At 40.1% G+C, this 13,286-nt stretch overlaps 1 protein-coding gene across 4 annotated transcripts in view; it reads left to right on the forward strand.

Moving 5' to 3' along the window:
- PKD (serine/threonine-protein kinase D3) overlaps window positions 1-13,286 on the forward strand; it is a 130,171-nt gene that overhangs the window by 76,649 nt on the left and 40,236 nt on the right. The window lies entirely within an intron of this gene.

Consider the following 13,286-nt stretch of genomic DNA (forward strand, 5'->3'; position numbering starts at 1 on the left):
AGATGGCAATTCTGTCGCATAACGTCATTTGCAGTAAACGCAGATTTTTCATCTATTTACAATATTATTAGCACTTATACAGTGTATAAACAGTGAGTTAAATTTATAAATAAACTTTATGAATAAAATTTTGTGTTAAAGGAGAATGCCCATTGCAGTATGGAATTTGGTTTCAAGTTGTGCTGTCATGTAACTTACCTCATTTTGTAGGGTTTAATATGTTTATTCGTTTATAAACAAATATATATATATCTCTCTAGTTCGCCGGATTTGGTAGTAAAAGACCAATGAAGTTTTTAGAATTAGGTTATTTTTTGTACAAGACAGCAGTGGATATTTTTTTATTATGCTCAGTTCCTTCATACTTTAAAACATACGTATAAAGTATTAAAACATACATATAAAGTATTTTATTTTTAGTACAGCGCCATCTGTTAGATGTTTTAATACTAACGTGTGTATGAAACCTCTTGTAGTGAATTTTAATTTAGGATATACGTGAAGTTAAAATATCAATTCACAGAGGGCGCTACCTCATACTATAAAAGGTGATTTACAATTACTTACTAATGAAAAAATTTTACTAATACTAAACTTAGACATTTAGGATAATGCATGACGAAGCATGTTGCGGATAATAACATGTACTTTTAGGTTAGGAATTGTGTTCTTTTTTTTTATAATAAATAATTGTTATAATAATTTTTTAGGATAATTGTATTTTAATCTTTGAAGGTTTCACTTCTAACACGTGTGAATTGCACACAAGTTTTTTTTTTGTTATTGCTTACATGGGTTGAAGAGCTCACAGCCCACCTGTTTTTAAGTGGTGAAACGCATTACTGCTTCACGGCAAAAATAGGCGGGGCGGTGATACCTACCCGTGCGGACTCACAAGAGGTCCTACCACCAGTAATTACGCAAATTATAATTTTGCGGGTTTTGATTTTTATTACACGATGTTATTCCTTCACCGTGGAAGTCAATCGTAAACAATTGTTAAGTACGTATTTCATTAAAAAAATTGGTACCTGCCTGCGGGATTCGAACACCGTTGCATCGCTACGAATGCACCGGACGTCTTATCCTTTAGGCCACGACGACTTCAAAAGCGGGTAGTCGAAATTCGACTATAATTATTAATTTTAAATTATAAGTCTCAACATTATCGTCCTATTGTTCTGTTGTCAATGATTATACTTCCACAATCACAGATTTCGCCAAAGCTACACTGTAGACAATCAATATTAATCTATTCTCAATTCGATCACAGACATTAACAATAAGCAAAAGAATATATTTGCGTGTGTTTCAAATACATGGTTGTGTGTAATGTTTTTTTTATAGATTTAATGTGTTTTATATGCAAAAAAAAACAATTGCCATTCAGCACGCCTTCTCTATAAGTGTGGGAAATTTCATACTCCTCCGTCCGCGCAATTTTCGTATAAAGGGGTACAAGTTTTTGCTTCACCTATTAATATATAGAATACGCAATATTATTTCTTCGTCGTGGAAGTCATTCTTGAACATGAATTAAGTATGTATTTCTTTAGAGAAATTAGTACCTGCACACGTGATTTGAACATCGTCATGTCTTCGCATCGTTCGATACGAGACACGTCATCTCGGATCCTCCCGATCCACTAACGATGCTTCTAGGTACTTCAAGCACCGGTCACCGTTCTCGTCGAACCCGTCGCTTGCGACGAAGGGCTCGACGAGTAAATTAACTCTCAGAGACAGCCCATTGAGTTTCTCGCCGGATCTTCTCAGTGGGTCGCGTTTCCGATCCGGTGGTAGATTCTGCGAAGCACGGCTCTTGTTAGGGTTCATGTTAGCATCGTCGTCAGGTTTGAGCCCCGTGAGCTCACCTACTAGTTACGGTTACGCTGGAATACCCTCTAGGCTACCAGCTTAGGTAGGAAAAAAAAAAAACGATGCGAGTACCTCAAGGACATTCAAGGACTTCATAAGTCACCTTCCAGCTTCATCATCAAACCAACTCACTGATGCGTTCACATCAAGAGTTCAGACAGCTACTGCCCTTCATGACGATATACATATACCAGAGAAAGGGATGGAAATTCGTACTTCACGTACAACCGAGCTTAACTTCGTACTACTAAAACTTATTCTGTGTAAACATAAACACAATACCATTTTATTTCAAATCATTATCAATATATTAATGCAAGTCAAATTAGATTAAGCTGCGTGCAGCAATTCAAGTAGTTTTAAATTAGACACATGACATTAGACTTTAAGTCCTTGCCAAATGATATATTTTTGTTTAATGAATTCATTTAAATGACCCTGCGATTTTTGCGACACTGTTGTCAAAACAAAACAATATCGAAGATAATAAAGATCAGTAGGGCAATGTATTCATATGGATGCACCTCTGAAATATTTACATTTATTTGTTGAAAGAAAGATAAAAAGAAGTTCTTAAATTTAATATTATAAGTGACAAATATCTTTTTGGTGATGACTTACCGTTCAGTACCTAAAGTATGATAGAGAAACTGTTATATTTTGGAAATAACGACGAAGAGAAGTTCATCCACAGCGGATGATATTGCTCGGTAGACCGACGGTCCGAATGTTGTTGTACGCGGTAGGCAGCGGCTTGGCTCTGCCCCAGGCATTGCTGAAGTCTATGGGCGACGGTAACCACTCACCATCAGGTGGGCCGTATGCTCGTCTGCCTATAAGGGCAATAAAAAAAAATTGTTGTTCGGAACTTGTATATATGCAAGCTCATCTTCATAATTGAATTGAATTGAAATGATAATCACAAGCGAGATTCAGGCATCTGTCAAATATCTTGTGTTCTGTGATGGCCACCCGCCACATTATGTTTATATGTTTATATTATACATCACTTAAACAATTGGAATTGTAGAGAATGAAGAGGGAGGACTTAAATCCAATATTTCAACTGAATCCACAACCGCTAACTGTATAACTAGAACGGCAAAAATACACATGTCATGCTTCGTATGAAATTCGCGCCCGATAATCGTAACCTAGTAATATAACACTTTCGTATCGCAAAAATATTTTGTGTCATCGCAATATTTGTCTTATCGATCTGCCTAATTTTTATAATTTAGTATTTATTATCACGTTTCACGAACAGCTAAATGCGCATCGGAAAACACGGACTGAAAGATTCCGCAACCGGATTTGACGTTCTATTCAAAGTTTATATTCGGCTGCGATGACTGAAAGACATATATTATTAATCTGTAAACAAATACCTATCATATGTCCCAAAATTAACGTTTTTATAATGGAGCTTAATTGTGGGTGCACCTAGTCGTGAGATCCAAGTCTGATGATGTGCCGACACTTAAAACCGATGTGAGACTGCTTCACCGCAGAAATAAACAGGACGTAACGCAAATTGAGTTCCATTTACCAGATTTTTATTTTTCATTTACCTCTTGTGAGTCCGCGCGGGTGGGCACCACCGCCCTGCCTATTTCTGCCGTGAAGTAGTAATGCGTTTCGGTTTGAAGGGTGGGGCAGCCGTTGTAACTATACTTGAGACCTTAGAACTTATATCTCATAGGTGGGTGGCGCATTTACGTTGCGGATGTCTATGGGCTCCAGTAACCACTTAACACCAGGTGGGCTGTGAGCTCGTCCACCCATCTAAGCAATAAAAAAGATGATTTCCCTTTCTCATTATTTCTATTTTCAGAATTTGTGTACTTCAGAAGCTGAAACTTAACGTGAACGGAAAAAGCATCACTTACTACGTCAATCATATACGCTTATGTCGTTTTTTCTTGTGACCGTGCGCGTGTAGCGCCAAGGTAACTAGTTTTTACTTGATGAAGACAAGTGTACGGCGCACGTGTGTCGGGCGCCACCCGCGAAACATGCGTTTTCTTTTTTTTTTTTTTTTATATTGCCTAGGTGTGTGGACGAGCTCACAGCCCACCTGGTGTTAAGTGGTTACTGGAACCCATAGACATCTACAATGTAAATGCGCCACACACCTTGAGATATAAGTTCTAAGGTCTCAGTATAGTTACAACGGCTGGCCCCACCCTTCAAACCGAAACGCATTACTGCTTCACGGCAGAAATAGGCGGGGCGGTGGTACCTACCCGCGCGGACTCACAAGAGGTCCTACCACCAGTAAACCATGCGTTCCAAGAGCAGGGCTGCTGTTTCACTGAACAGAGACTTGAATTTTCTGTCCCGCATGAAGGTGATGCCGAGCTCGGACGCTCGTCGAAGTTAATAAAAGACAAATAGAAATCACGATGTTTTATAGTTCCGGTTTCGTTTATCGGTTACACAACCCTAAATAACTATTGCAAATATTTTTTTCGAAATTTATTGAAACTCGTCCGACAGATACATATCTATTTGGTCTAATCTGATCTTAAACTCCAAATAGAATTAGTTATGTTTTAGAAATTCATTAAATTGATAAAATCTGTTAGTTGTCTCTTCTCTTCTCTCTTATCTTAAATAAATTCCAAAAGTCTTACTTTATACTTAAGTTCTGGTCCGGTTTGCCTCGTCCAAGAGGGACATACAAATATAATAGTTTCTGGCCTAAACCGATGCTGACAAGTATAAAACTCGCATACGCGGTATTATTTTATATGAACAAGAAGAAATTGCAATCTGCTCATTTTCGTTCTTTCAAATAATGCGTGCTAAGTAGACTTAATGTCTATGATTGATCAGAATCCCATGTTTGTCTAGCTTTGTAGCAACGACCCAAACTATTTTTACAATGAGGAAATCCATTTAAATAAATAAGTATGGACGACAAAATCAATTAGACTAACCAAATAACTAATATGTTAAATATATGCTACGCTACAAATCTCCGTAACCAGTTAGTTGCATAAGTCGTATTGACTATTGTTAATTTTGCAAACCGTCATGTCAGTCGAGTGTCTGTGGTTCGTCGTTCTAAAATGTAACAATACTTTGAGAGCGAGAGTTCACAGCTCTGAATAAATGTCTGAAGACGATTTGCGAACTCAAATCCTCCGATCTACAAAAAAAAAAGCCGTATTCGACAAGTCAATACTGCATGAAAACAACGGCTGCACTAAAAGCAGAAACCATGTTAGCAGCATACATCAAAATGAGCAGGTCGGATGTCATCTTCAACATTATCTGTCCAATTAAAATAACAGGTATTAATGCTATTTCACGCTGTCGTGTGATGAACGGGCAAACATTGCACTGTACATATGTGTGCGACGCGTGTTAACCCGCCCGGGTCGGGATCGATAGTGGAGCTTGCATAACAGCTGATAGGTCGCTCTGACCCCCGGTCGTCACACGGAACTGCTCTTATCTCCTGATGCCAAATATGCAATGCTAATTATAACAGGCCGAGGGACATTGAGCAAAATATACAAGGCAGCTTTACATTAAAACAATGTAATTAATTACAGACGTACGTGCCTTGCGCTAAGACCCATAGCGACAGATAGGGATTCAATAAAGATTGATTGATTTAGTGAAGAACCTCCAAAAATATTTATTAATAATACCGAAAGAGGCACAGAATACCCTACAATAGAATACAATATCATCTATGTAATAGCAATCGTTATTTAGTAAATAGGATGCTTATAATAGAGAGGACTGAAATAAAAAACTCAGTATCTACCGTCTGGCTAGGGAACTCTAAAGAATTGGAAAGGTACATAACCTGTTTATTTCTGTTTCGTTAACATTTTAGTCACTACACATTCTGGTGAATCTCTAATGACCAAATGATATTCTTATTTCAATGACCACTCCTGCTATTGTTATTATAACACATAAACAATTCGTACGAGCAGAATAAAAAATTAAAAAAACAGTATTAAATCAAGTTAAGATTCCACTACATCAAGGTCAAGTATTCACGACCCAGTTTAGGTAACCATTTTGAACCGATGGACTTTTGGTTTGTGATAAAGACTCATTTTAATGACGCAGATCACATGTCATTGGATCTGAAACAATAAATATCGGTGTAGGTGTTCGTTAAGAGACACTTGAGACTTGAGAAATTCATTTCAGTGTCGCGCGATGGGGAATTTTGTATTTATCGAAAGCCTCCGTGGAGACACTCAGTTTCTCGCCGGATCTTCTCAGTGGGTCGCGTTTCCGATCCGGTGGTAGATTCTGCGAAGCACTGCTAGGGCCAGTGTTAGCAACACCTCCTGGTTTAAGCCCCGAGAACTCGCCTACACGCTAGGGTAACCCCTGATAATAGCCTCCCAAGGCTATCAGCATAGGAAGGGAAAAAAAGTGGGGACACAGTTGCTTTTGAAGAGCTAATATAAATGTGATCTTATATCCTGCGAGCCGGCGAGCCTCGTCACTATCCCGCGAAGCATACGGTTTTTTAATCCAAGACACGAAACATTATGTAACAATTTTCCTTCAAATTACAGTTAATATCTAAAGCATTTACAGTATGTAAACAATAACAATAATATTGAGATTAATGAACAATGTAATCAGATTTATCGGCGATAGGTTTGTTTACGAAGGAGGTCAAACCCACCCGAGACTCGACAGACATAACATATTAGATAGAACAAGGCTTAAGGTGTGAAAACCTCCCGACCTATTTATTGGCTATATATACTCTTGATTCAGTTTTAATTAGTTTAAAGTTATTCGTGAAAGGACGATCAAAGAGATCAACGCTTAGAAGCGTGATGTCCGGAGGGTTCAAGGGGCACTGCGTAGGCGGGCTTCACATACTGCTCTGGAATTTGTCTACGTATCCCATAGACACAGCCCACTGAGTTACTCGCCGGATCTTCTCAGTGGGTCGCGATTCCGATGCGGTGGTAGATTCTGCGAAGAACTGCTCTTGCTGGGCCAGTGTTAGCAATACTCCGGTTTGAGCCCTGTTAGCTCACCTACACGCTAGGGTGAAGCTGAAATAGCCTCAAGGCTATCAGCATAGGTAGGGGGAAAAAAAGTGTGAGCATTTCCAGAGACCACAAATTTACCGTTTCTACTTCTCATCAGATGCGCTCGTCTGCAACCTGTCGACTTTTTTTTTCTTTTATCGCATAGATGACTAAAGGTACTCACTAACCATCGCCCCCACCCTGGAAGATGAGGTCGACAGGTTTTTAATTATTGTATTGCACAACGGTCGACCCAAACTGAAACGCATGGCTGCACAGCGGCACCAAGATGCAGGATGTTTGTACCTACCCGTTCGTATAAATACTCAGAGAAATTGGTTTCTACTGCAGAATTGAATCGTGGTACGTTAGGTCACGGTGTGGTTACATAATACTCACGCGTTCTTTGATAATCGTTATCGTTATTACACAAGGACCCGAAACCAAAAACTTGACCTAAATATTTGTTATTGAATAGATAACGCATACAAGATCAATGTTAAGCATCAAGGAACGCTTATTATCATTGAACCCATGGTTAAGGCCATTCTGCACGCGCTCCTGTCCCCATTCCCAGTTGGAACTTATACAAAAACAAGTCATAAATCACATACATATGTGTATGTTAAAATATTTATGTATTAAGTGTCAGCCGAGAACTTAGGGATGGGCACCATTATCTTCCCTGTTGTAGCTGAGAAACAGTCGTGCATACAGTACAACCGGGACAACGACCTCATGTCTCAACGCGGGCGTCGGTATCCCGTAACCTCGAGCGGTATGCTCGTCTGCATTCAACAGTAATGGGACTATTCATGGTGCGCGTAAATGTCTGTTTCCTTTTTTTCCGGTAACCTATGCTGATAACCTCGAGGGGTTTTGTCAGCATAACCGAGCGAGTACGTGGGCTCAGGTGGCTCTAACTTGGTAATTAACACTAGCCCTATCAAGAGCAGTGCTTCGCTTAATCTACCACCAAATCGGAATCGCGACCCGCTGAGAAGATCCGGCGAGTAACTCAGTGTCTGAGGGGACGCGTAGATTTTTGTTTCCTTTCTTATTCCGCAGACAAAATCGTACATATCAACTTTGAATGATCGTATCTAAAATTTAGCGCAAGAATTCGACATTAAAATCATAAGGCGAGATATTCATTATTTAAAAAAAAACATTAAAGCGACCCTGTGGTTCTGATGTCGAGAGATATGCATACAGCTAATTCTGTCGATCTACACAGAGACAACATGCATACATGTGCAAAGCCACGTACGCGGTACGTACCTCGTCTGGCATCTTGTACCTGGCCATGTAACTGCAAGGTGTCATCATCACCATTTCGCTTTCATTGAACTGACTCCATGGCACCGGTCCAGTTGCAACAGCCTACATCGCTAGACGCGTTTACGCAAAAGACTCACAGCGCTTTGTGACCAAATATAATGGCTTTCGATTATTGTACAACTAGACCCAGCCTGTACCAACAATATAGAGTCAGCATCACAAGTAGGCAATAAAACACATTTGTTTGGGTGGAGTTGTCAAGCGCAGTATATTATTGTACGAGCGTGCATTATCGATTAAGGTTAGGTCATGCCTGTGGCCTGAACGCCTATCAGCCCTTCCACGTGTCGCCAGCCAGGGCCGCGAGGGAGGCCACGAGTCAGTCGTGTCAAGGGACACCTTCAAATCATATTTCATATTCTTTATTGACTTGCGCTGACATTCATACCAATATAGTTGTCACAATATGTAGTAAATAGATTAAATAAAAACTTTTATTTTTATTGCTTATATGGGTGGACGAGCTCACAGCCCACCTGGTGTTAAGTGGTCACTGGAGCCCTTGAGATATAAGTTCTAAGGTCTCAGTATAATTACTTTTTTTTTTTTTTCCTACCTAAGCTGATAGCCTTGAGAGGCTATGTCAGCGTAACCCTAACTTTAGTAGGTGAGCTCACGGGGCTCAAACTTGACGATGTTGCTAACACGAACCCTAGCAAGAGCCGTGCTTCGCAGAATCTACCACCGGATCGGAAGCGCGACCCACTGAGAAGATCCGGCGAGAAACTCAGTGGGCTGTGTCTGAGAGTTAATTTACTCGTCGAGCCCTTCGTCGCAAGCGACGGGTTCGACGAGAACGGTGACCGGTGCTTGAAGTACCTAAAAGCACCGTTAGTGGATCGGGAGGATCCGAGATGACGTGTTTTGGGCGACGTCGACTGCTTTCAATTCTGTCCGCAGGATCGGGAATGTAGTTACCGGCGGCCACGATGAGAGGGTTCTCGTGTCGTGCCGCTTTATCGAAGTGGCGCATGGACGCCGACTGCAGATACTTACTGATGGACTCTAAGTCCAGGTCGTCATGGAGGTCGACATTCCTGACGAACCACGGGGCCCCGACGGCTATCCTGCAAAAACGGGATTGAATGATTTGGAATGATTTTAAGTGTATGCGGGCCGCGTGAGCGAACACTACACTTGCATAGGTCATGACGGGGCGTATGCAAGTTTTGTAGAGTGTCACCTTATTTCTAAGGGACATTTTACTTCGCCTATATATCATCGGGTAGAGACGTCCTAGAATGAAGGCGGCACGGTCGCGTACCGTCTTGATGTGAGGGCGGAATGTCATCCTACTGTCGAGGGTGACGCCTAAATATTTGACCTTCGGGGCCCACGGTATGGGCTGGTCGAACATGGTGATTGGGCGAACGGCGGGGGCGGAGGTGTTGACGCGCCTAGTCGGGAGGGATATAATTATAACGGCTACCCCACCCTTCAGATCGAAACGCATTGCTGCTTCACGGCAGAAATAGGCGGGGTGGTGGTACTTACCCGTGTGGACCCACAAGAGGTCCTGCCACCAGTAATTACGCAAATTATAATTTTGCGGGTTTGAGTTTTACTACACGATGTCATTCCTTCACTGTGGAAGTAAATCGTGAACATTTGTTAAGTACGTATTTCATTAGAAAAATTGGTACCCGCCTGAGATTCGAACACCGGTGCATCGCTCAACACGAATGCACCGGACGTCTTATCCGTTAGGCCACGACGACTTCAACCGTCAATGTTCTCGATTGACTTCCACGGTGAAGGAATAACATCGTGTAATAAAAATCAGACCCGCAAAATTATAATTTGCAGTTGATGACGTTGACCAATGACGGCGGGGTCCAGATCCGTTTTTTTCTCGTAATCAGTTTCGACGTTGTAGTTTGGTGGTCAAGCTCTGGGTACTTTTCCTTTTCTCGTATTTTTGTTTCCGACTCTGATATCACACGAGAGTCTTAGCCTGAAGCCGCTGTCCGGGGCTCTAGAATACTTTGACTCACATATTATTTACAGAGATGAACAATATATTGTTGATACCGATAGATCGTAAATAACCCTTGCAATAGGAACTAAGAATAAGATGATTAGATTATCAATTATGATAAGAGAAATTAAACAAAAAATAATTTATTTATTTGAAAAATGTTACCCCCCAAAATGTAACCTGAGTCCGCTCCTGAGCTTTGCTCAATGACTCAAACAATCGCAAAACATATGTACGTCTCCCGATGCTATTGTCATGTTAAACTGACGCTCAGAGTTCATTGCACCGGAACACGTGCGCGAAATGTCTATAGATGAACTCTGATAATCAGCACATAGTACAATAAAAGAGTAGGCATAAAACTGCACACTCCCATTGATGGATACCGGATTGCGATTTATAATAATGTGATTGAATGTCTGTCAAGGGAGAGCTGCAAGCTCTGTTGTAATTGAGGCCTATAAAATCAAAGGCAGCTAAACGCCATAATGTCGTAAAATGTATTAACAATGGCTCTATCTTGTTTAATTAGTTGAACATGCTTTAGTGTTTTCATGTACAAATGCAGCTCTAACAAATTCAGTTCAAAAAATTTAATTATACTCTGTACTAAGTACTAATAAACGAATTTTTATCATTTAAAATTCAGATTATTAGTAATATTCTCATTCTTTATAAATCTGTTTTAAAATAAAGAATATCGTAGCTATACGAACAAAGTTATTTCAGATTTTCAAATCGGAAGATCAACACTGGCCCTCCTAATGACGTGTTTAGGGCCGATTTTTGTAGTTTACCTGAATATTTGACAGACTTGGATATAGCTGGCTTTGATTTTATAGGCCTCAATTATACTTAGTCATGTGCAGTCTCAAAGCTTGTCTTAACGACCGGTCCTGTGTTGCTCTCGTCCGCTGGAAAGACAACATCGCGTGTTAAGAACAAATATGCGTACACTACTGGCTTACGGCAACGCTGAAAATATACGAAATCGAAAATATACAAATTTTACTGGTGGTAGGATCTCTTGTGAGTCCGCCCGGGTAGATACCACCACCCCGCCTATTTCTGCCGTGACGCAGTAATGCGTTTCGGTTTGAAGGGTGGGGCAGCCGTTGTAACTATACTTGAGACCTTAGAACTTATATCTCAAGTTGGGTGGCGCATTTATGCTGTAGATTTCTATGGGCTCCAGTTACACCTTAACAACCAGGTGGGCTGGGAGCTCGTCCACCAATCTAAGCAATAAAAAATAAAAAAAACTTCCATCAGCAATACTCTATTGCCGCCGATCTAATGTACTGTTATATCATAAGACACAACAGATCGTATTTCTTAATAAATGCAGAATTGGTGTACCAACTCATAAGTTTTAAAGGGGGTGACGGAATTCACGTTGCTACCTCCAATCACTCGAGCACATTCTACCATTTAGCAAATTAAAATTAAGTTGTCATTCTGTTAAAACAAGAAAAGACAATGGAATATGTACATAGATATGAGAAATAAAATATAATTAACGAGTGACCCGCCCTCGTTTCGCCTCGGAAACTGTAATTTATTATTGATCTTATTAAATATTCTTTTATATAAATCTGGTCCTGACAGTAACAAACACAATAAAAAAAAAACGTAACAAATTATAAATGTAATCTTTCTTCTTTTTATATTAAGTTAGATATTATTATATACTATCACGGGCTTTTTTGTAGGACTATTTGAGCTAAACATTTTTATTTTATATTATATACTTGTAGCTTCAACAGTTTTTGCGGTGCACGCAAAAATAGCTCGCAGATAGCAGATTTTTTCATTCATACTTGACACTAATCGTTTTGGGTAATACACACTATATTTTTATTAATTTTAGCCTATGTTTTATTCTGATGTTTCAGCTAACATATTTATTTATATCGAATCCACAGCCTAAAAATAAGTTTCAAGCTTTTAGCTCTAAAAATGACGATCCATACAAATTTTGATCCCCCTTTCAACCCTTTCCAACACTTTTATCATATTAAAAAGTAGTCTATGTCTTTTCTCAAGCTCTAAACTATCTGTGTACCAAACTTATTTCATCACTAGCGACCTGCCCTCGCTTCGCTTCGGAAACATTAAATTTTATTATTGATAGCTGAGTCCCGCGATGTTACCTGCGGCTATTCTCGTACCGCGGGTGACGCCGCGGGGCGAAGCTAGTCTAAAAAAAGTAGCCTAAGTTACTCCTTATATCATCAGCTACCTATCAGTGAAAGTCCCGTCAAAATTGGTCCAGCCATTCCAGAGATAAGCCCGAACAAACAGACAGATAGACAAAAATTGTAAAGAATGTTATTTTGGTGTATGTGCCGTATATATATTCATATGCATGTAGTAAAAAGCTGTTATTTCAATATTACAAACAGACACTCTAATTTTATTTATATCATGTATAGATTTAAATTGGTTCAGGAGTTTTGCACGAAAGCGCGACAAACAGACAGAAACAGTTACTTTCGCCTTTATAATTTTAAAATATCTCGTATAATAGTAAAAGAGTCAGTAAAATCGTATTGAGACGCGATCGTTATTGTTTTCAGAGGGGCCATCACGAATGACTACCGAAAAAGTATTTGTATCGCCATCGAGAAAAAATGTATAGGATTTGAACAGCGCCCCTACCGTCCGCAAGAATAATTAATTTCAGTTGCTGATGGTAGGACCTCTTGTGAGTCCGCGCGGGTAGGTACCACCGCCTTACCTATTTTTGCCGTGAAGCAGTAATGCGTTTCGGTTTGAAGGGTGGGACAGCCGTTGTAAGTATACTGAGATCTTAGAACTTATATCTCAAGGTGGGTGGCGCATTTACGTTATAGATGTCCATGGGCTCCAGTAACCACTTAACACCAGGTGGGCTGTGAGCTCGTCCATCCAACTAAGCAATAAAAAAAAAGCACGAATTAATTTACTTACTTTCGTTTTGCAGTCGAATAGTCACGTTCTCGAAACTTTTTTTTTATTGCCCTTGTAGGCAGACGAACACACGGCCCACATGATGGTGAGTGGTTACCGTCGCCCATGGA

Source organism: Bombyx mandarina, chromosome 25 (genome assembly GCF_030267445.1).
Source record: "Bombyx mandarina strain Sakado chromosome 25, ASM3026744v2".
NCBI classification, from domain to species: Eukaryota; Metazoa; Arthropoda; class Insecta; order Lepidoptera; family Bombycidae; genus Bombyx; species Bombyx mandarina.